The sequence below is a fragment of the Thermobia domestica genome, chromosome 7 (assembly GCF_964235325.1).
Source record: "Thermobia domestica chromosome 7, izTheDome1.hap1.1, whole genome shotgun sequence".
NCBI classification, from domain to species: Eukaryota; Metazoa; Arthropoda; class Insecta; order Zygentoma; family Lepismatidae; genus Thermobia; species Thermobia domestica.
Genome location: NC_137460.1, coordinates 287,432,783 through 287,448,485, shown reverse-complemented (window position 1 = coordinate 287,448,485; position 15,703 = coordinate 287,432,783). Strand labels below are relative to the sequence as shown.

The following is a 15,703-nucleotide window of genomic DNA, read 5'->3' as shown; positions in this document are numbered from 1 at the left end:
CTATAACGAAAGAGTCTAGGCAATACGCGGCATTTAACATCTCAGGCGTCGGCGCATACGCATATAAAGTCCTTCCCATGGGTTACATCCAATCGCCCGCAGTGTACACAAAGATCATGGCTATGACACTTGCTAACGTTAGTCCGGTGGCGGTGTCATATTACATGGATGATGTCTTTGTTTACGTTAACGAACAAGAAAAAATGGTGTCGGTATTGAAGTCCATCTTCCAAAGATTGCGTAAATACGGTTTAAAGTTGTCTGTTGAAAAATATCAATTCATGGAAGAAAAAGTTTTGGCACTAGGGCATATTGTATGTGAAGCAGGATATGAAATCTGTCCTAAGGTAATTCAGGCGATAAGTGCATGCAAACCACCAAAATCTGCTAAGGAATTAAAATCATTTCTAGGTCTAACGAACTGTTAGGAATTTTTGCAGAGTATGCAGAAATCGCAGCAGTTTTCCAGCCATTGCTTAGAAAAAATCACAAGTTCGTTTGGACAGATGAACATCAAAAGGGTTTCGAGGAATTGAAAAATGCATTGCTAAATGCACCACTCTTAGCACCTTTTCGAGAGAATTTAGAGACACGAGTATATACGGATGCATCGACGAAGTCCATAGGTGCGGTGTTAATGCAAAAGCAAGAAAATAATGAATGGACTCCGATCGCGTACTATAGTAGGGTATTGCGATCTCAAGAGGCGAAAAGACATAGTAGAACTCGAAATCTTAGCTGTGGTGAGTGCATTTAAAGCTTTTAACTACTATCTATATAATAAAGAATTTGAATTATTCACGGACTGCTGGTGTATAAAATATCTCCAGACTACACCGAAATTATCACCTAAGTTGTTGAGATACAGCCTTGAAATGGCTCAATACCAATACACACCAGTTCACTGCCCTGGCGAGAACAACCCCAGTGATGTGTTATCACGAAATACCGATATTCAACCAACCAATGTTTAGATGCCTTACCCATTAATAAAGATCTAGAAGTAAATATTACATTTATTGATGACGATGTGGCGGAACTCCAAAGGAAGGATGCGTTTTTTGGACCGATCATGGATGCTATTGAACACCCAGAAACAGCAGAAACGAAGGCAGAGAAGCAGGCACGTTGTTACGTGATAAAGGAAGGAAAACTCTATAGAACACAGAAGGTGGCAAGTGGAATGAAGTTCCTCTTGTGTATTCCATTCGCGTTAAGGGAACAAGTTTTCAGAAACTTGCATTGCTCAATATACGGTGGAGGACACTACTCCTATACCAAATGTTATAATAGAGCACTAAAATCGATCTATTTTCTCAACATGAAGAAGTTCTTCCAAGAAAAATTTAGTCAATGAGAGCTGCCAAATTCAGAAACGGAAGGCCGGTCGAACGCCACTACATCCACAGACATATTCCAGTTACATGCCATATCAGTATGTAACGATGGACGCAATTGGACCTTTTAAACGTTCAAGGAACCATAGAAACTAGAATGTGATTGTTTTCGTTGACAGTGCTACGAGATATGTTATTGCTAAAGCAGTTCCAGCTATTACATCCGAAATAATAGCTGAAGTAATCTTCGAGGAATTAATCACAAAACATGGAATTCCCGAAATTCTATCCATGGACCGACATAGTACTCACCGTAGCAAAGTAATGGAGGAATTAGTAGAACGTTTCGGTATGAAGTTAAATTTTGCAAATACCGATGCTCACTATAATATAGGTACCGCTGAACGAGCAATAGGGTCAATTCAGCAGGTAATGAAGCACTACATCGATAGAGAATTCACAAATTGGGACGAGATACTTCCATGCATTGTGTTTACAATGAATACTCAAGTTCACGATGGTACGAAGCATTCGCCATACTATTTACTGACAGGACGTGAACCCAGAACGTTCCTAGAACAAGATCTGGACATTCCCTGTGAGTACGTTGAGAATGATGCGCGAATCCAAGCCGTGAAGGAAGCGAGGAAAGTAGCGTGCCAAAATCTACAAAAACGATTTAAGTCGCAGAAAAAACAAATAGAGAAGAAAATTTCCCAACCTAAGTTTGACATCGGACAAAGTTTCGATAAAAGAAATGCCAAGAGCCGGAATCCCAGCATGTTTTGGGGGAAGGTTTAACATCCGAGGCATTATTCTAGAACGAATGAGTAATAATTCGCATAAGGTGAGATATGAACCTAAGAAGGGTCAAGAGAAAGTTGATACGGTGGACATACGTCGATTAAAACCTTTCGTTGGAACCGAAGGATGGAGAAACTGACAATGATGATGATGATTCAAGTTCAGACAGTGATAACTACGGGAAAAAAATGAAATTTAGCGTGAACCTCGTGGTGTCACAGGCTCAAGTACCACGACCGTTTTTGATTATTGCGCTTGAAAAAAAAAGAAAAAGTAAACAAGTTAAATTGTCTATAAGTTTGAATTATTTCAATAGGTCATCTGTAGACAAAAGACGTTTATCAGTGAACTGCGAGCTGGACCGCCGTTTAACAACCAAAGTCCGTCCGAAACCGAAGGAAATGTCGGTTTCCATCAGAAAATCCTGAACTGGTAAACATGTTTTGTTTACAGAAATTAAAGAAAATAGGAATATAGAGTATTTTCTTAATTAAAGTCATAATCTATTGATCTGTGTAGTAAATTATCTAAGGTACATATACAACATAAATAAATAAGTAAACAGTATAAATAATAGCTAAATAAAAGATTTAAAATTTATTGAAATAAATAAAGTAATTCAGTATGTAGAAGAGAATAAGTAATTTTAGGTTTTAATTATTTACAGTAAACACCATGTTGACGAATATAATTTTGGGAATGATAATAATGACGGTGTGCATAGCAGAAGACGATTATCAGCAGGTCACTTTGCCAGAGATTGGGTTGGCATTAGTGCAGGACGCTTATGCTGTGCATTCATCAAACAAAGTGTACACAACTATAAAATTGCATTTAAACTTTCAAGAAGCAGAGCCGGTGCATGATAAATGTACCGATGCGTACATTTTAAACGAATATGCGACTAAAGAACGAGAATTTAGGAGAAACATTGTAAATTTATTGCCTTGTCATTTTGTGTATGAAAATGGCAAGACTAGGTGTATTCATAATTATAGAAGTAAAAGATTTATATTCTCTTGGTTACTAGGTTTGTCATCTATTGGTTTATCCACGTATAATTTGGTGCATAATCAACAATTGTCACATTCGGTAGAAAAACTTGCTAAACATGAAAACTTGCTAGCTAATGAAATTAAAAACAAAAACATCATTTAATAATGAAATTTCTCTGGTACATGGCATCGTAGTAAAAGTACATGTTTTGCAAGGGTTTAAAAGTACAATTCAGGAATTGTATTGTTATTTACATCAATCTCAACGCAAGATACTTGCGAATTTATTCGCACACTTAGTTCAAGAAAGGGTGAAAAAATTATAAATAGCATATTAAATAATCAGTTGTTATACTACATACTATCAAACGAAGACGTAAAAAGATTGGTAAATCTTCATGACGTTTTAAAACACACTATCTATAGGTCAGATATTGGTATGTTCTACCAAATGTCTAATATATACTTAATGAAGTACCATTGAAGAAAATAATGTCGATTTGTTAAAAACTTCGATCATATACGATAGTAGCATTTCAATTATGTACAATGTAATTTCAATGGGTTACTTGATTAATAATACAAGAATATTCTATGAATTAACAGAAGCGGTATATTTGGCAGAAGGTAAATACCACTTATTGGATAAAACGAAGTGCGAATTTAAAAGTTTCTTATATTTTTGCGAAAGCATTACATTAGACGATGAGGCAAAATGTTTGAATAATATTGTATTAAACAACTCTAGAAGGATGCCAACAAAATTCAGAAAAATTTTTGGGGTAAGTAATATTCAGATATACGCATGCAGGTGTTATGTAGTCATCTGTTCACCAAGATGCGTATATGACAAAGGTAGGCGTGCATCAGGAAATTACTTCCACAAAATGGAACAGACGAAGAATAAATCATATTTTATAAATTACGATAAATTCGATAACATAACTATAGGTGAATTTGTAATTCCGACTAAGCAAATAGTACAAGTTCGTAATAAGCATATTAAATTGATTGGAAATTGGACGGAAAAACAAATTTTTCTTTGCATACGCAAGAATTAAATGGATTAACTGAAAAATTATTAAAATTAAAAGTAGATACAACAATGCCAGAATTAAATTTAAAAACGGATTACATCATGTATGTTGTAGGCGGAATTGTAATAGCACTAATAATGACGACTACGTTGCTTCTAATATTGTACTGTAGATTCTACAAGTCGATTCGTCAATATAAAATTCAAAATCAAGAATAATAATAATAATAATAATAATAATAATAATCAGCAAGTAATAATAGAGTAAACGAATAACGTAAAACCTTGTTGTATGTACCTTGGGTCCGAAAAAAGTATTTAACATTTATAGGTATGGAGAAGAAATTTAAAAAAAAATGAATGATAAAACGGTAACCTGGAAAAGAAACACTGTATTAGAATAGTAAACATTTGGCAAATTAGTGTATATACTTACCGAACAAAAATGGTAAACATGAGTCAATAAGCCTAGATAATAGGAAAATCCTAGACATCTTAGAGTCAGAGTATCCATTGGTGGAACGGACAGAAATGAACGGAAAAGAAACACGCGCGAAGTAAAACGAGAACACCCTGTACTCCTTTTATGCAAGAAAAACATTAAGAATAGTAATAGTAATAGAATATCATAAAGCTAGACAACATCATGCAGATAGAGTAATAACTAGATTTAGTAACATCAAAACATCAGTGAGATAATTAGCTGATAGCTACTTGAACAGCGAGAATAAAAATTAGTATATTAAAATAGTGATAGAGCTAGACAATAGATGAAATAGAGAATAAGAATAAATAATATAAGTATAAAAATGTAGAAAGTAAGCTTACTAGTGAAAATAATAAGTCGTAAAAAGTATGTGGAAAAAATAGATAAATACCGAGAAGAAAATAGTAAAACTAATAGTTAAAAGAATGTTTAATAGACTGTAAAATAGTCAGAATAAGATCCATACGTATTGCATCTTGTCTAAAATTTTCAAAATTGGTATGTAAACAATGTAATTTGGACCAAATTTATTTTCTAAATTCAAAGTTTTGTTTTTTTTAAAAAAAGATGTGAAAATTAAAAATAATTAATAATCGATATAGTATTATATTGGCATATTGATATTTATCAATAAGAAGCAAAGTATTCATTATATAACATATTAAACGTTTATACAGGAGACTAGACAGACATTGTTTGCTCCTGTGCATAGAATAGAATAGCTTGCCACTATCATGGAGTGCGCGAGCGCTGACTTCTCCTCCCATCAGCAAGGAGGCGGGACTTAGCAGCCATCATGGAAGCTTGCTCCGCAAGTCACGCCCACATATAATGAATACAGCATTTTCATGCGAATTTCGATGCAATATGTATAAATTCTAACTGAATAAATATTTGTAACGTTATAGAAAGATAGAAGAAAGATCAATACACGTATTAGTACCTAAATATATGCAGATAAGTAGTTATAAAGCGTATTTAAGTACATAAATATGAGCGGAAATGTCTCGGTACTACGACTTAAAAAAAAGTAAAGGAGAAGAAAAGACCTAATATGTAATGAAAAGTGACTTCTAGCACTAAGATAGATTACATAATAGTAGGAAAATAGTTCATTGTAAAGAAATATGCATCCTTTGTGCATTAAAAGTAGCAATGAAAGAAAAAAAGAACGAAAATAGATAGGCCTATGGGAAATACAATGTAAGATTTTACTAATGGTAACCATAGACACGAATATAAAAATATAATAGCTCAAAATAGACTAAAATAGAATCTCACGCCTAGTCATTTTATATTTTGCAGAACTATGGAAAAGAAGACAGTGGTATTAGTTGTAGTTTCAACAGAATAAGATCCATACGCTGTAATTATTAGAGGGTTAGGAATGTTAGTTACGTTGGCTCTAATAATTACAGCATATTTAGTATATAAATTACAGAAAATAGACAATAAGAGAGGAAAGGTTAATGGTATAGAAAACCAGAACACTGCCTACGAGGAACCCAGGCAAATAACACATTATTTAAGCACTGACATATATTCAGTAATTCACAAACACAACACTGAAAACACTTTTAATCACAATGAAGAAACGGTGGAACTTGCACGAGAAAACACACTCATAAGAGGTAACACACATATGGTAACGAACACTTCCGAAATCCAGGGTGTTAATCATACAAACACGAATTTCGAAGATGCAAATACCGTAAATATGGACGAACTTTTAACCAAAGAACCGAACAATGCTAAAGTTTACTTCAGACCATGCGACGTCGTGATTCTGTAAAAAATTACTAAATTTTGGAGAAAATAACCACAAGTACGAAATTCACGGCCAACAACGCACGTTAAAAGAAAGCTAATGAGGAAACGACGTGGAAGATCTTCAATGTCAAGGTCTTGGGTACTCAAAAACTGTAGAATCAGGATTTTACGGCATGATCTGAGATCATAGTTGCTATCCTCAGGAGTGAAACTTGTAACAGTAGTGAAGTGATTTATTAGTGGTGTTTTATTTTAGCATGGTCAAAGCATTATAAAATGCAACAACGGAAAAATGACGTTGTTATTAAGTGTACAAGTGCATTTTAGAAAGGTGAAGTGTGTTTCAGTGAGTGAATTATTGACGAAATGAATTGGTGATCAGGACACTGACATTTAGAATAAAATTGTTACATTGAGAAACTATGCAGTGGACTTTGATACCAGACTGAATGGAAAATTACTGTGAAGAGATAAAAAGTACATGTATGTAATTTTGCGAGAGCATTGAGTAGCACGTAGTTCTGTATAAAAAATACTAGATGGCATAAGGATAGAGTTTATCATTGAGATTCATGCCATAAACTTTTCTTTAAAAAAAAGAGAAATAAAATTTATAAGTTATAGAAATGTATATATATTTTTAAAATTTAAATATTTTATATCAAATAAATATGGGTATAATGATATATATAGGTGAAGGAAATATGTATTTTTAAATATTGATTCTTGTATAAACGTATTTGTGTATTGAGTGTTAAACCAATTTCTATTCAGAAATTTAGTCGAGAACGCAGTTCCCTCGTTTTGAAGGAGGGGCATGTAGCGATTTTTTGATTTTTAAGATTTTATTTTTGGTGACGGAGATAAAGATTTATTATAATTAAAATTGAAAAGATTGAAATACTGTGATAGTGTTATGTTATGTCATACGAACACGTGCATTTGTTTGTTTACGTAAATGGTTGTATTTATGTTGTGATGTCATTGAAATCATGGCGAGACGCTAAATCGTCAGATTGTTTTGTTTTTATTTTGTAAAGATGAAATCGAAATTTGTAATGTCATCAATGTGCAATCTAGTTTGTTAACATTGACACAATTTGAATGTGGCACAACTTTCAGATCTGCAGCGATTGTTAGTCTGGGAATTTGATCACGATGTAATACGGGTTGAAACAAATGCTTCAACAATAGCTGAGGTAAACACAAATGGACGACATAGCGAATTCCAGTGTCTGGAATTGGTGAACAAAAACCTCTTGTTGGAGAGGATCTGGATTAGACGCAGAGTAGGAGGATCAGAAGTATCAGAGAACTTTAGCCTAACAGAGGTCTGAGTTCAGTTAAGACCATAGTAGATGAGGGTGATCTACTCCACGCTGAAGTACAGCCAGAGTCCAATAGGAATGGTTGGCTTTTAGTTGGCATTACGTTGGAGACCACACACAGCCAACAATCCAGTCCAGGAGATCCAGAGCCAAGGAGTACTAATCATCAATCCAGACTGTCATCGCATAAAGAAGGTATGTGTGCCTCAGCTATATTTGTGTTGATCGTGATTCAATATCCAGTCGTTTACGATTTGTGATCTGATCGTTAGGCTACACTCACATTGAACATACACTCAGACACTATGACATTATTTAAGCAAATACATGAATGAAACAAATTCTAGAGTTTCTTATAATTTCCTCTCACTTAGATCATTAACCTACTCATTCTGGATAATGAGTAGTAGCAACTTCTGGACGTCACTCTTCGATTATCCCCATGCTCTATAGGCACGACGTCAGGAGGTTATTATATTTTTCACCTCACCTTCATTTTTCACCTTTAAATAATGTATGCCAGCTACTGGTCAGAAGGCAATGACTAAAAAGCCGGACACATTGATATACAAAACCAGACTTTAAGATGAATTTGTAAATTGTTTCCCCATATATGACAATTTAATTCATTACTTGCGTTTAGGCATCTTTGGCTCAAGCAACCTAGGAAAGCTACATTTACAAATAGCTACACTTACATGTTGAAATTCTTACCTGATTGATATTTCTCTGTTCTTCGAGCGGCTTTCAATAGACGCTTGTTCTGCATGGATTCTTTAAATAAGTCACTGCATATTCATTCTCACGTTTTCCTTTAAAGTTGAAAAAAACTTGAAGTTCGGATTTAACTGTGGAGGTATTAAGTCGGTTACGTTCTTTTGTTCAAGCAGCATTTATTAATGAAAATACTCGCCCGCAGTAAGAATTACTACTCTGTGTGGAAAAAATGTATGAACCGATTTTCTTCAAATTCTCAAAATCTTTTTCGCTTGGTGTCTTCGCACGCTCGAAAAGTGTTTTTAAATACCTTTTTTCAACAGTTGTACAGTTCTTGAACCTATCTGACGCTGCTACTTATGGAAACACCTTGAATTGTTCTCAATGGATTTAATATTACACGCCTTAAGAGCACTAACAAAATTGGCTAGTCTAATGGTTTTTCTACCAAATTTAAGATCTCTTAACTTTTCTTATTTTACAACTTACAAAAATGTACTGATAATAATTTGCAAATTCTGAAATGTCTGAAACTGGAGCCACCAGAATAACGTGAAGTTAAACACTTATACTGAGACAACTGCGAAAAGCAGGACAAATGGGCGCCCAGCCCGAATACTAAGCCGAACACAGGACAGGACCTCCAAAAGCCGGACTCTCTGTTCAAAAGCAGGACATCTGGCCACATGCCAGCACTAAATACACTATAACGAATTTCTATTCCAAGGGAAAAAAGGACTACAATACGTTCCACCATTCACCCTGCCCACTCTATCTAAGAAGGAAGACGACCCGTTTCTAGAGAGGAAAAACGAGTCATCGTGGAAACTTCGAAACGCTTGCACGAAGACGCCAACAAGGAAAATGAGCGCGCTATGAGCCTGAAGCCTAACACGAGCTATAAAGGAATTTATTCTCTCATTCAATCTCTATGCTATTTAAAAAAAAAAAAAAGAAAGAAAAAAACTTCCAAGTGTAAACAAGAAAATTAATTCTTCAATTTACAATGCCCTTCACATCCATACACATTTCATGGGTTAATAATAATAATATTCTTTTTTTCTTTAGTATTCATAGTAAGATATACGTTACAAAATGAAAAAGCTAAATAATGAAAAAAAAAAAAGATTTTACTTGGCAGGCGTAGTGATAGACGTATTTAAATGGATAACTGCTACTGCAGATGAAAAGGTTAACTAAAGAACTAGTACATTTAGCTTGTCAGTATAATGTAATTAATGGTGCCTTCCATTTCAACTCAGGCAATAATAATAATAATAATAAAATAAAATTGTACCATCACCATCTCAGATATTGTTGAAACTTTTTTTATAGCAACTAGACATGTTTTTAAGAGACCCATATATATATTTTTTTGTTTTGTGGAAAAAAAATCCGCCAAGTAATGCCCCATCAAAGACGGAGAGTACAATTTATGAACTGTAGAAAACATGGAAAATGGTCAACTTCGGAGCCTCATCATTCAGTTATGAAGACAGGTAGAATTATAATTCTTGTTGTGGTATGTACATAGGGATATAAATAAACTATATTTTATTATAGTTTGGTTTGCGCATGCGTGTCTTTTTGTACATAAATTAACAAATGAACGTAAGTTTATCTGAAAAGTCGAAGTTTGCGAATTTTTTTCGAGCTGGATTTCGGTCCAGCGGGTAAAGGAGGTAATCCTTACCATATTTTTTGTGTGTAGGACTACTAACAGCTATTTTTTCAAAACCATAATGGACATTTCATTTTTGTTCAAAGGTTGTAATTTAAGGAAACCATCGTGTAGAACTAGTCTTGAAACTCGCAAAAATGAGCTGCTTACGTCACGGTACGAAAAACAAGCGTTTTAGTGTGACGCCACAGATCGATATCCCTGTTTAATTCGTACTGCAAGCTTCAGGAAATCCTTTCATATTAGTTTCTTACTGTAAACTACAAATAAATTTAGTGAAATAGTAAAAGGAAAGGCGACAAAATAAGAAAAACGTTTATTGTATATAAACGTAACGTGTTAATAAGACTGTTCTCACATTTTTAAATACATTAAAGGTCATTTTTAATGTTCTATCATTAAAAATATTTTAGATCCGGTACATTAACCAAGATTATTTTATTATTGCATAACAGCAAAAATATTAAGAGTCTAAGTACGATATGAGTTCAAATTAAGTCACGCGCCGATTGAGAATATCCAAGCCATAATGTTATAATTTTTTCTTGATTTTGAAGATTTTTCGTGAATCTTCATACTTACTACGGCTACAAATAAGCATTTTCTGCACCAGAAAGCTCTTGATGCTTTTAAAAAATCCGTATTCTATTACATTCTTTCATTTTTCTAATTTCTAATATATATTGAAGTTGTATAGTGATTACTCTACGTTCTCAAGGCACAGAGTGGGAGAACATTAATCTTACAACTTTTAAAAAAAAAGGTTCGTTATGCCTGTGGTAGTAGCCCTACCAGGATATCCTTCTAACGTGGTTAAGAATTTGCTACAAGGTCTTTTATCTTCCCCTTTTTGTCTTATTCTTTCCTTTTTTACCTCATGTATGTAAGATTCATGAACAAGACCAAAGGTGACAATAGACACAAAGAGAATGGTAAATGAATATCATAGAAGATTGAACGATGAAAATTCCCTGATTGATTGTTGCTTTTTTAGTGCGTTAAAAAATAAACCTAATCCACCAACAGCATCTACATGAACACGTTTCGCTGCGGAGTTTAAATTTTTCATGGTTTAAGCTTAATTTATTCCCCAGAGTTTGTAGTTATAATTTGGAAACTGAATTCAAAGCTTGTTTGCAATTTTTCAAGTTTGTGGCAAATTAACATTCTCTCTAAATCCTTTGTTCTTTTCTGAATTTTTACGCACTGCTACTATTAAATGGTTACATACACATTTTCTAAGACTTGTTCTTCCATTTCTAGAACTATTATTCTCACAACTGTCACTTCCTTGTATCGTAGCCTGTAGAACGTTTAATGAAGTCGAAGAAACAAACGGAGATTCAAACGTAACTGGATTTTCTTCTGTATTGTCATGTTATGGCTGCATGATTATTTTATGTTCCATACGCAGCATTTCACATATGATATTTGCGTGTTGTGCAGATTCAAATTCACTATTTTCTGTTTCTCGTTTTAGCGCTTTGTACTTCAGATAATCACAGCTTACAGTCTTCCACTTGTCTGACAACTGGCACCTACTGACTTTTTATTTCAGATACATCTCTTTTACTGGCTACTGACTACCTTACTAGCTGAATTCTCTCCTCTTTCATCTTCTATATTTAATAATACTGAAGACGGCGTTTGTCCTCAGTCGATTGACAAGAGTGAATCAGTTGTATCTTTCCACTATCCTGCAACATAAACATTGCATTTAAAAACATGTATATAAAGCAAGATTTTTGAATTATTTAATTGTAAGAATTAGGCACTAATTTCATGTCACATTTTATGTCCATATTGTGAGAGAGAAAAATGAAATGTGTTTTGTATGATATTATATGATATGGGTGGTACATCTTTTTTTTTTCACATCATGCAGACACGTAACCAGGATTTCGTATAGGTGGGGGGGAGTCCGTGATATGAAATACTGTGGTCATCATACCAGGGGCTCTATGATTCTAAACTATTTTACTGGAACATATATTGGTTCGTTTAGCCAGAATTTCGTAATGAGTGGGGGGGGGGAGAGGTGACATGAAATACTGAAGGCCCTGGAGCTCGATCAATCTAAACTACTTTACTGGCAATATATCGGTTTGTTAGGATAATAAACCGAGGGTATGTTAGTAAGTATTTTAATAGCAAACTATGAAGAAATCTCAAGTAAAAGAACAGAAAAAACTTTTGAAAAAAGATTTTACAATATCTATGGTCCTTCTCTTAAGGCAAGGCAAATATAGCGATTTTCCTTTCGAAATGACCTTAACTATTATAAAAAGTACATATTCAACAATGTCTTGTAAAATATTTTGCAATATCTGCATATCTTTGTTGAATCAAATGTTAACAGTACTTTCTTTCCACATAACCTTTTGTTTTTATTATTCCATAAACTACTCTGTTCCAAGACAAGTGATGACGAAAATTTATGATACAAAATATCCACGCTGTTACAGAACGGCACTATGCTTTCGAAAGGTTGAAATTTACCTTTCAAATTGGGAAAGTACTGAACTTTTGTAAGTATTTGATACGCATTCTATCAGATCATTAGGTACACAGATTATTTGTTTTTGAAGAAACAGATCATTGATAATGCACAGATAACAATAAAAAGAAGCTTATGTGAAAAGAATAACGCAATATATATGTTTACGAGAATAAGAATGATAAAGTAACTCGCTTTGTACCTCTGGATTGGATTCCGTTTCCGTAACATCATTTGTGTCTTTCCGATGGTCTCAACTGTTATCAATAGAGCGATTTGACGGTTCTTCCAATACAAATGGTAATAAGTCAATACCAGAGTCATCCTTTGATTCAGAAGCTTGTGTGAAGCTATTGTCTTCAACTACATCTGGCATTAAAAGTGAGGCTTTTCTGTGTTTAACGGTAACTGTGAGTACGTCATGAATCTCATGAAAGTACCTGGGAGCCACAATTCTATCCTCTCCTTTTCTCCTGACTCGTTTCTTGTACTCTGAGTACTGGTGCTTGAGACTTTTCCACCTTAATCGGCATTCGAGACCCGACTTCTGTTTGTTAGTATATGGCAATGGTGCGCCTCTTCTGGACATCCAATCTGCAACCAGTTGCCATGCTTCCGGTGACAACTTGCCTGTGCCCAGCAGCTTCTGAATCTCTTTCCCTTTCAGGACGTCTAATAAAACGTGCGTCGAATCCTTTCCCTTCGTCACTTCTCGCTTCCAAAACGACTGCAGAGACATTGGTTTCCCTTTGGCAGACACTGACAAATCTACAAACAGAAATGACATTGTATCAATAGAGTATTGTGTTGCATAATCATTTCCAAAAGTGTGTGGCTTATAGTAGGATACTAGGATTAAGATAACTTCCTTCAAATGAGTTCCTTCGTGGGTAGATGGTTAGCTTATGCTCATATGGTTGAAATCTCACGTCCATGTCTGCTACACCCTCGATGCTAAAAGGAACGCTATACTCCAATACAACCAACAAAGTTAATTAAAGTTTTTTTTTTTTTTTTTAACCATGAAAAAGTCCCATCAATAATTTAAAGACATACAAACACAATTAAATAACCTACCAAAAATAGCTACATTAATTTTCATCTGTATTTTTATTTATTTACTGTCAAGGCCTATAGAAGTGCATTAACCCTACGTACACCAAGGTAGGTTAAAAATTATCCATTCTTTTATCAGGATAAAATTTTCATGTGTGTTTCTTTAGACCCATGTTATAACTCAGGTTTTGTGTTAAACTAAAAAAGAAAAAAAAAATGTTTTCGTGGTGGACATAAAATACCCTCCCTTGGTGTAACGTGGCACCATAATGCGCATGAGGTTATTTCCAGTTACAGTTGAAGGTTCTGACACTAGGCGTCACTACAGGTACAGCCGACGCAAGGCGAAGTACACCTAAACGGAAAAGATGTTCTGGTTTCAAAGTGATGAGATTAAAAGTGCAATCACAATTACATCAAAGGGTTACGCGTAATACCGCACACTAAGGGTACGAACATGCCGAAGAGATCTCGCGATCGAGGTCGAGGTTTAAGTCACGGTCGCTACCTTGATGTCTAGGTTGCAATGGATGACGGGCACACATAGCGAGGAGGTCACACCCTCGCTGTCAATTCTCAGTTTAAGGAGAAACATTGCTGTGACGTATGTGAAATTATTCCGTCAGTGCATCACTGCGGAAACACATTTTGCAACTGAAAGGACCAGTTTGTAAATAGGGATGTATGCGAACCGCGATATGAGAAATACCAAAGTCTCGTCTCTTGTTTCGCAAAAACATTTGAGTCTCATCTCTTGTTCATCTCTATCAATATTCTACATCAAAGACTTTTACCTTATTCAATTTTCTGTGAAGAAAATGCCCTCTTTCAGCACTCAGGCGAGAAATCCCAGTAAAATTTAATAAATAAATAAATAAATTTGCGGACTTCTGCCCGAAAGCTCCCTCCCTGTGACCGCCACTGCCTTATATAATAATAAGCAACAGTATAATTCTCAAATAAATGATTTATCTGACATTCCCATTTCAGTTGCTATTTTCTTCCATTCTCTATTTAAAACGTGCCTATTATGATGTTTGTGTTTTTTATTCCATGTTGCTGCAACATTCCTCATTAGTTCTATTAATATGTCTTTCATAATCAAAAATAACAGTGCAGCAAAACCTCTCGAGCGTAGACACACACAATCCTCTGCAGACGAAATTCTAAACAAATGAAGACTTTATTCCGTGCAGCGCTTCAGGAAGAGCCAATGAGAACACGAGCCACAGCGATGCTTCCACTGAACATTGATGTAAAAACAAACTCAGTTGTTCATCATCGCGACCACTAATTCACCCTCGCGGTCGACCTCTAGGTCGCGATGTAGCGTACATCTTCAGCATACGCTTACTCATTTAAAATCAATAGGTTTGTGCCAGTATCGAGGGTGCGACCGCGACTTAAACCTCGACCTCGATCGCGATGTATCTTCGACATGTCCCTACCCTTCGGGAGATTTAAAAAATTGTCCACGACATAAATCATTTTTGTTACAGAAAATATAATATTATTCTCCATTTTGTGCCTTCGGAGAAAAGAAAAGATATTACAGTTGTGCCAAAATTGCACTGCTCGAGAGCCAGTTAGATTCAGCGACTGAACTAAACATGGATTGAAGAATATAAAAGAGCTTGTTGCGTTGATTGTTGCCTGAATATATATTCCAGATATATTAAGTGCATTATTACTGACTGACCTATAGGCCTAGTGATCAAGTGTCAAACCATATACAAAAAAAAAAAAAAAAACCTTTGTAAAGCTTTTATTCAGTATACCCTTATATATATATAAAATAGAAGTCTTTCAACCGAAGGCCCATCTTCAGTTATATCTCTAACGATTACACTTAATTGATATTTTCGCTCAATGACTTCTGCATAACAGGTGTTAAATCTTCGTAGGTTGCTGATGATAAGTATATAGTAGATACTTTCTCAACAGTTACAAAACAGCGTGATGTTGTCATCCAAAAAGGTATCATACTTTGGAATT

The 15,703-nt window shown here is 34.7% G+C and overlaps 1 protein-coding gene across 1 annotated transcript in view; it reads left to right on the top strand.

The window, feature by feature from the left end:
• Positions 1-8,118, top strand: part of LOC145691005 (uncharacterized) — a 318,751-nt gene extending 310,633 nt beyond the window's left edge. Inside the window, exon 20 of the transcript XR_014132318.1 lies at positions 5,965-8,118. The gene's annotated coding sequence lies outside the window, so the exon portion shown is untranslated. The remainder of the gene's footprint in view (positions 1-5,964) is intronic.
• Positions 8,119-15,703: the final 7,585 nt, after the last annotated feature.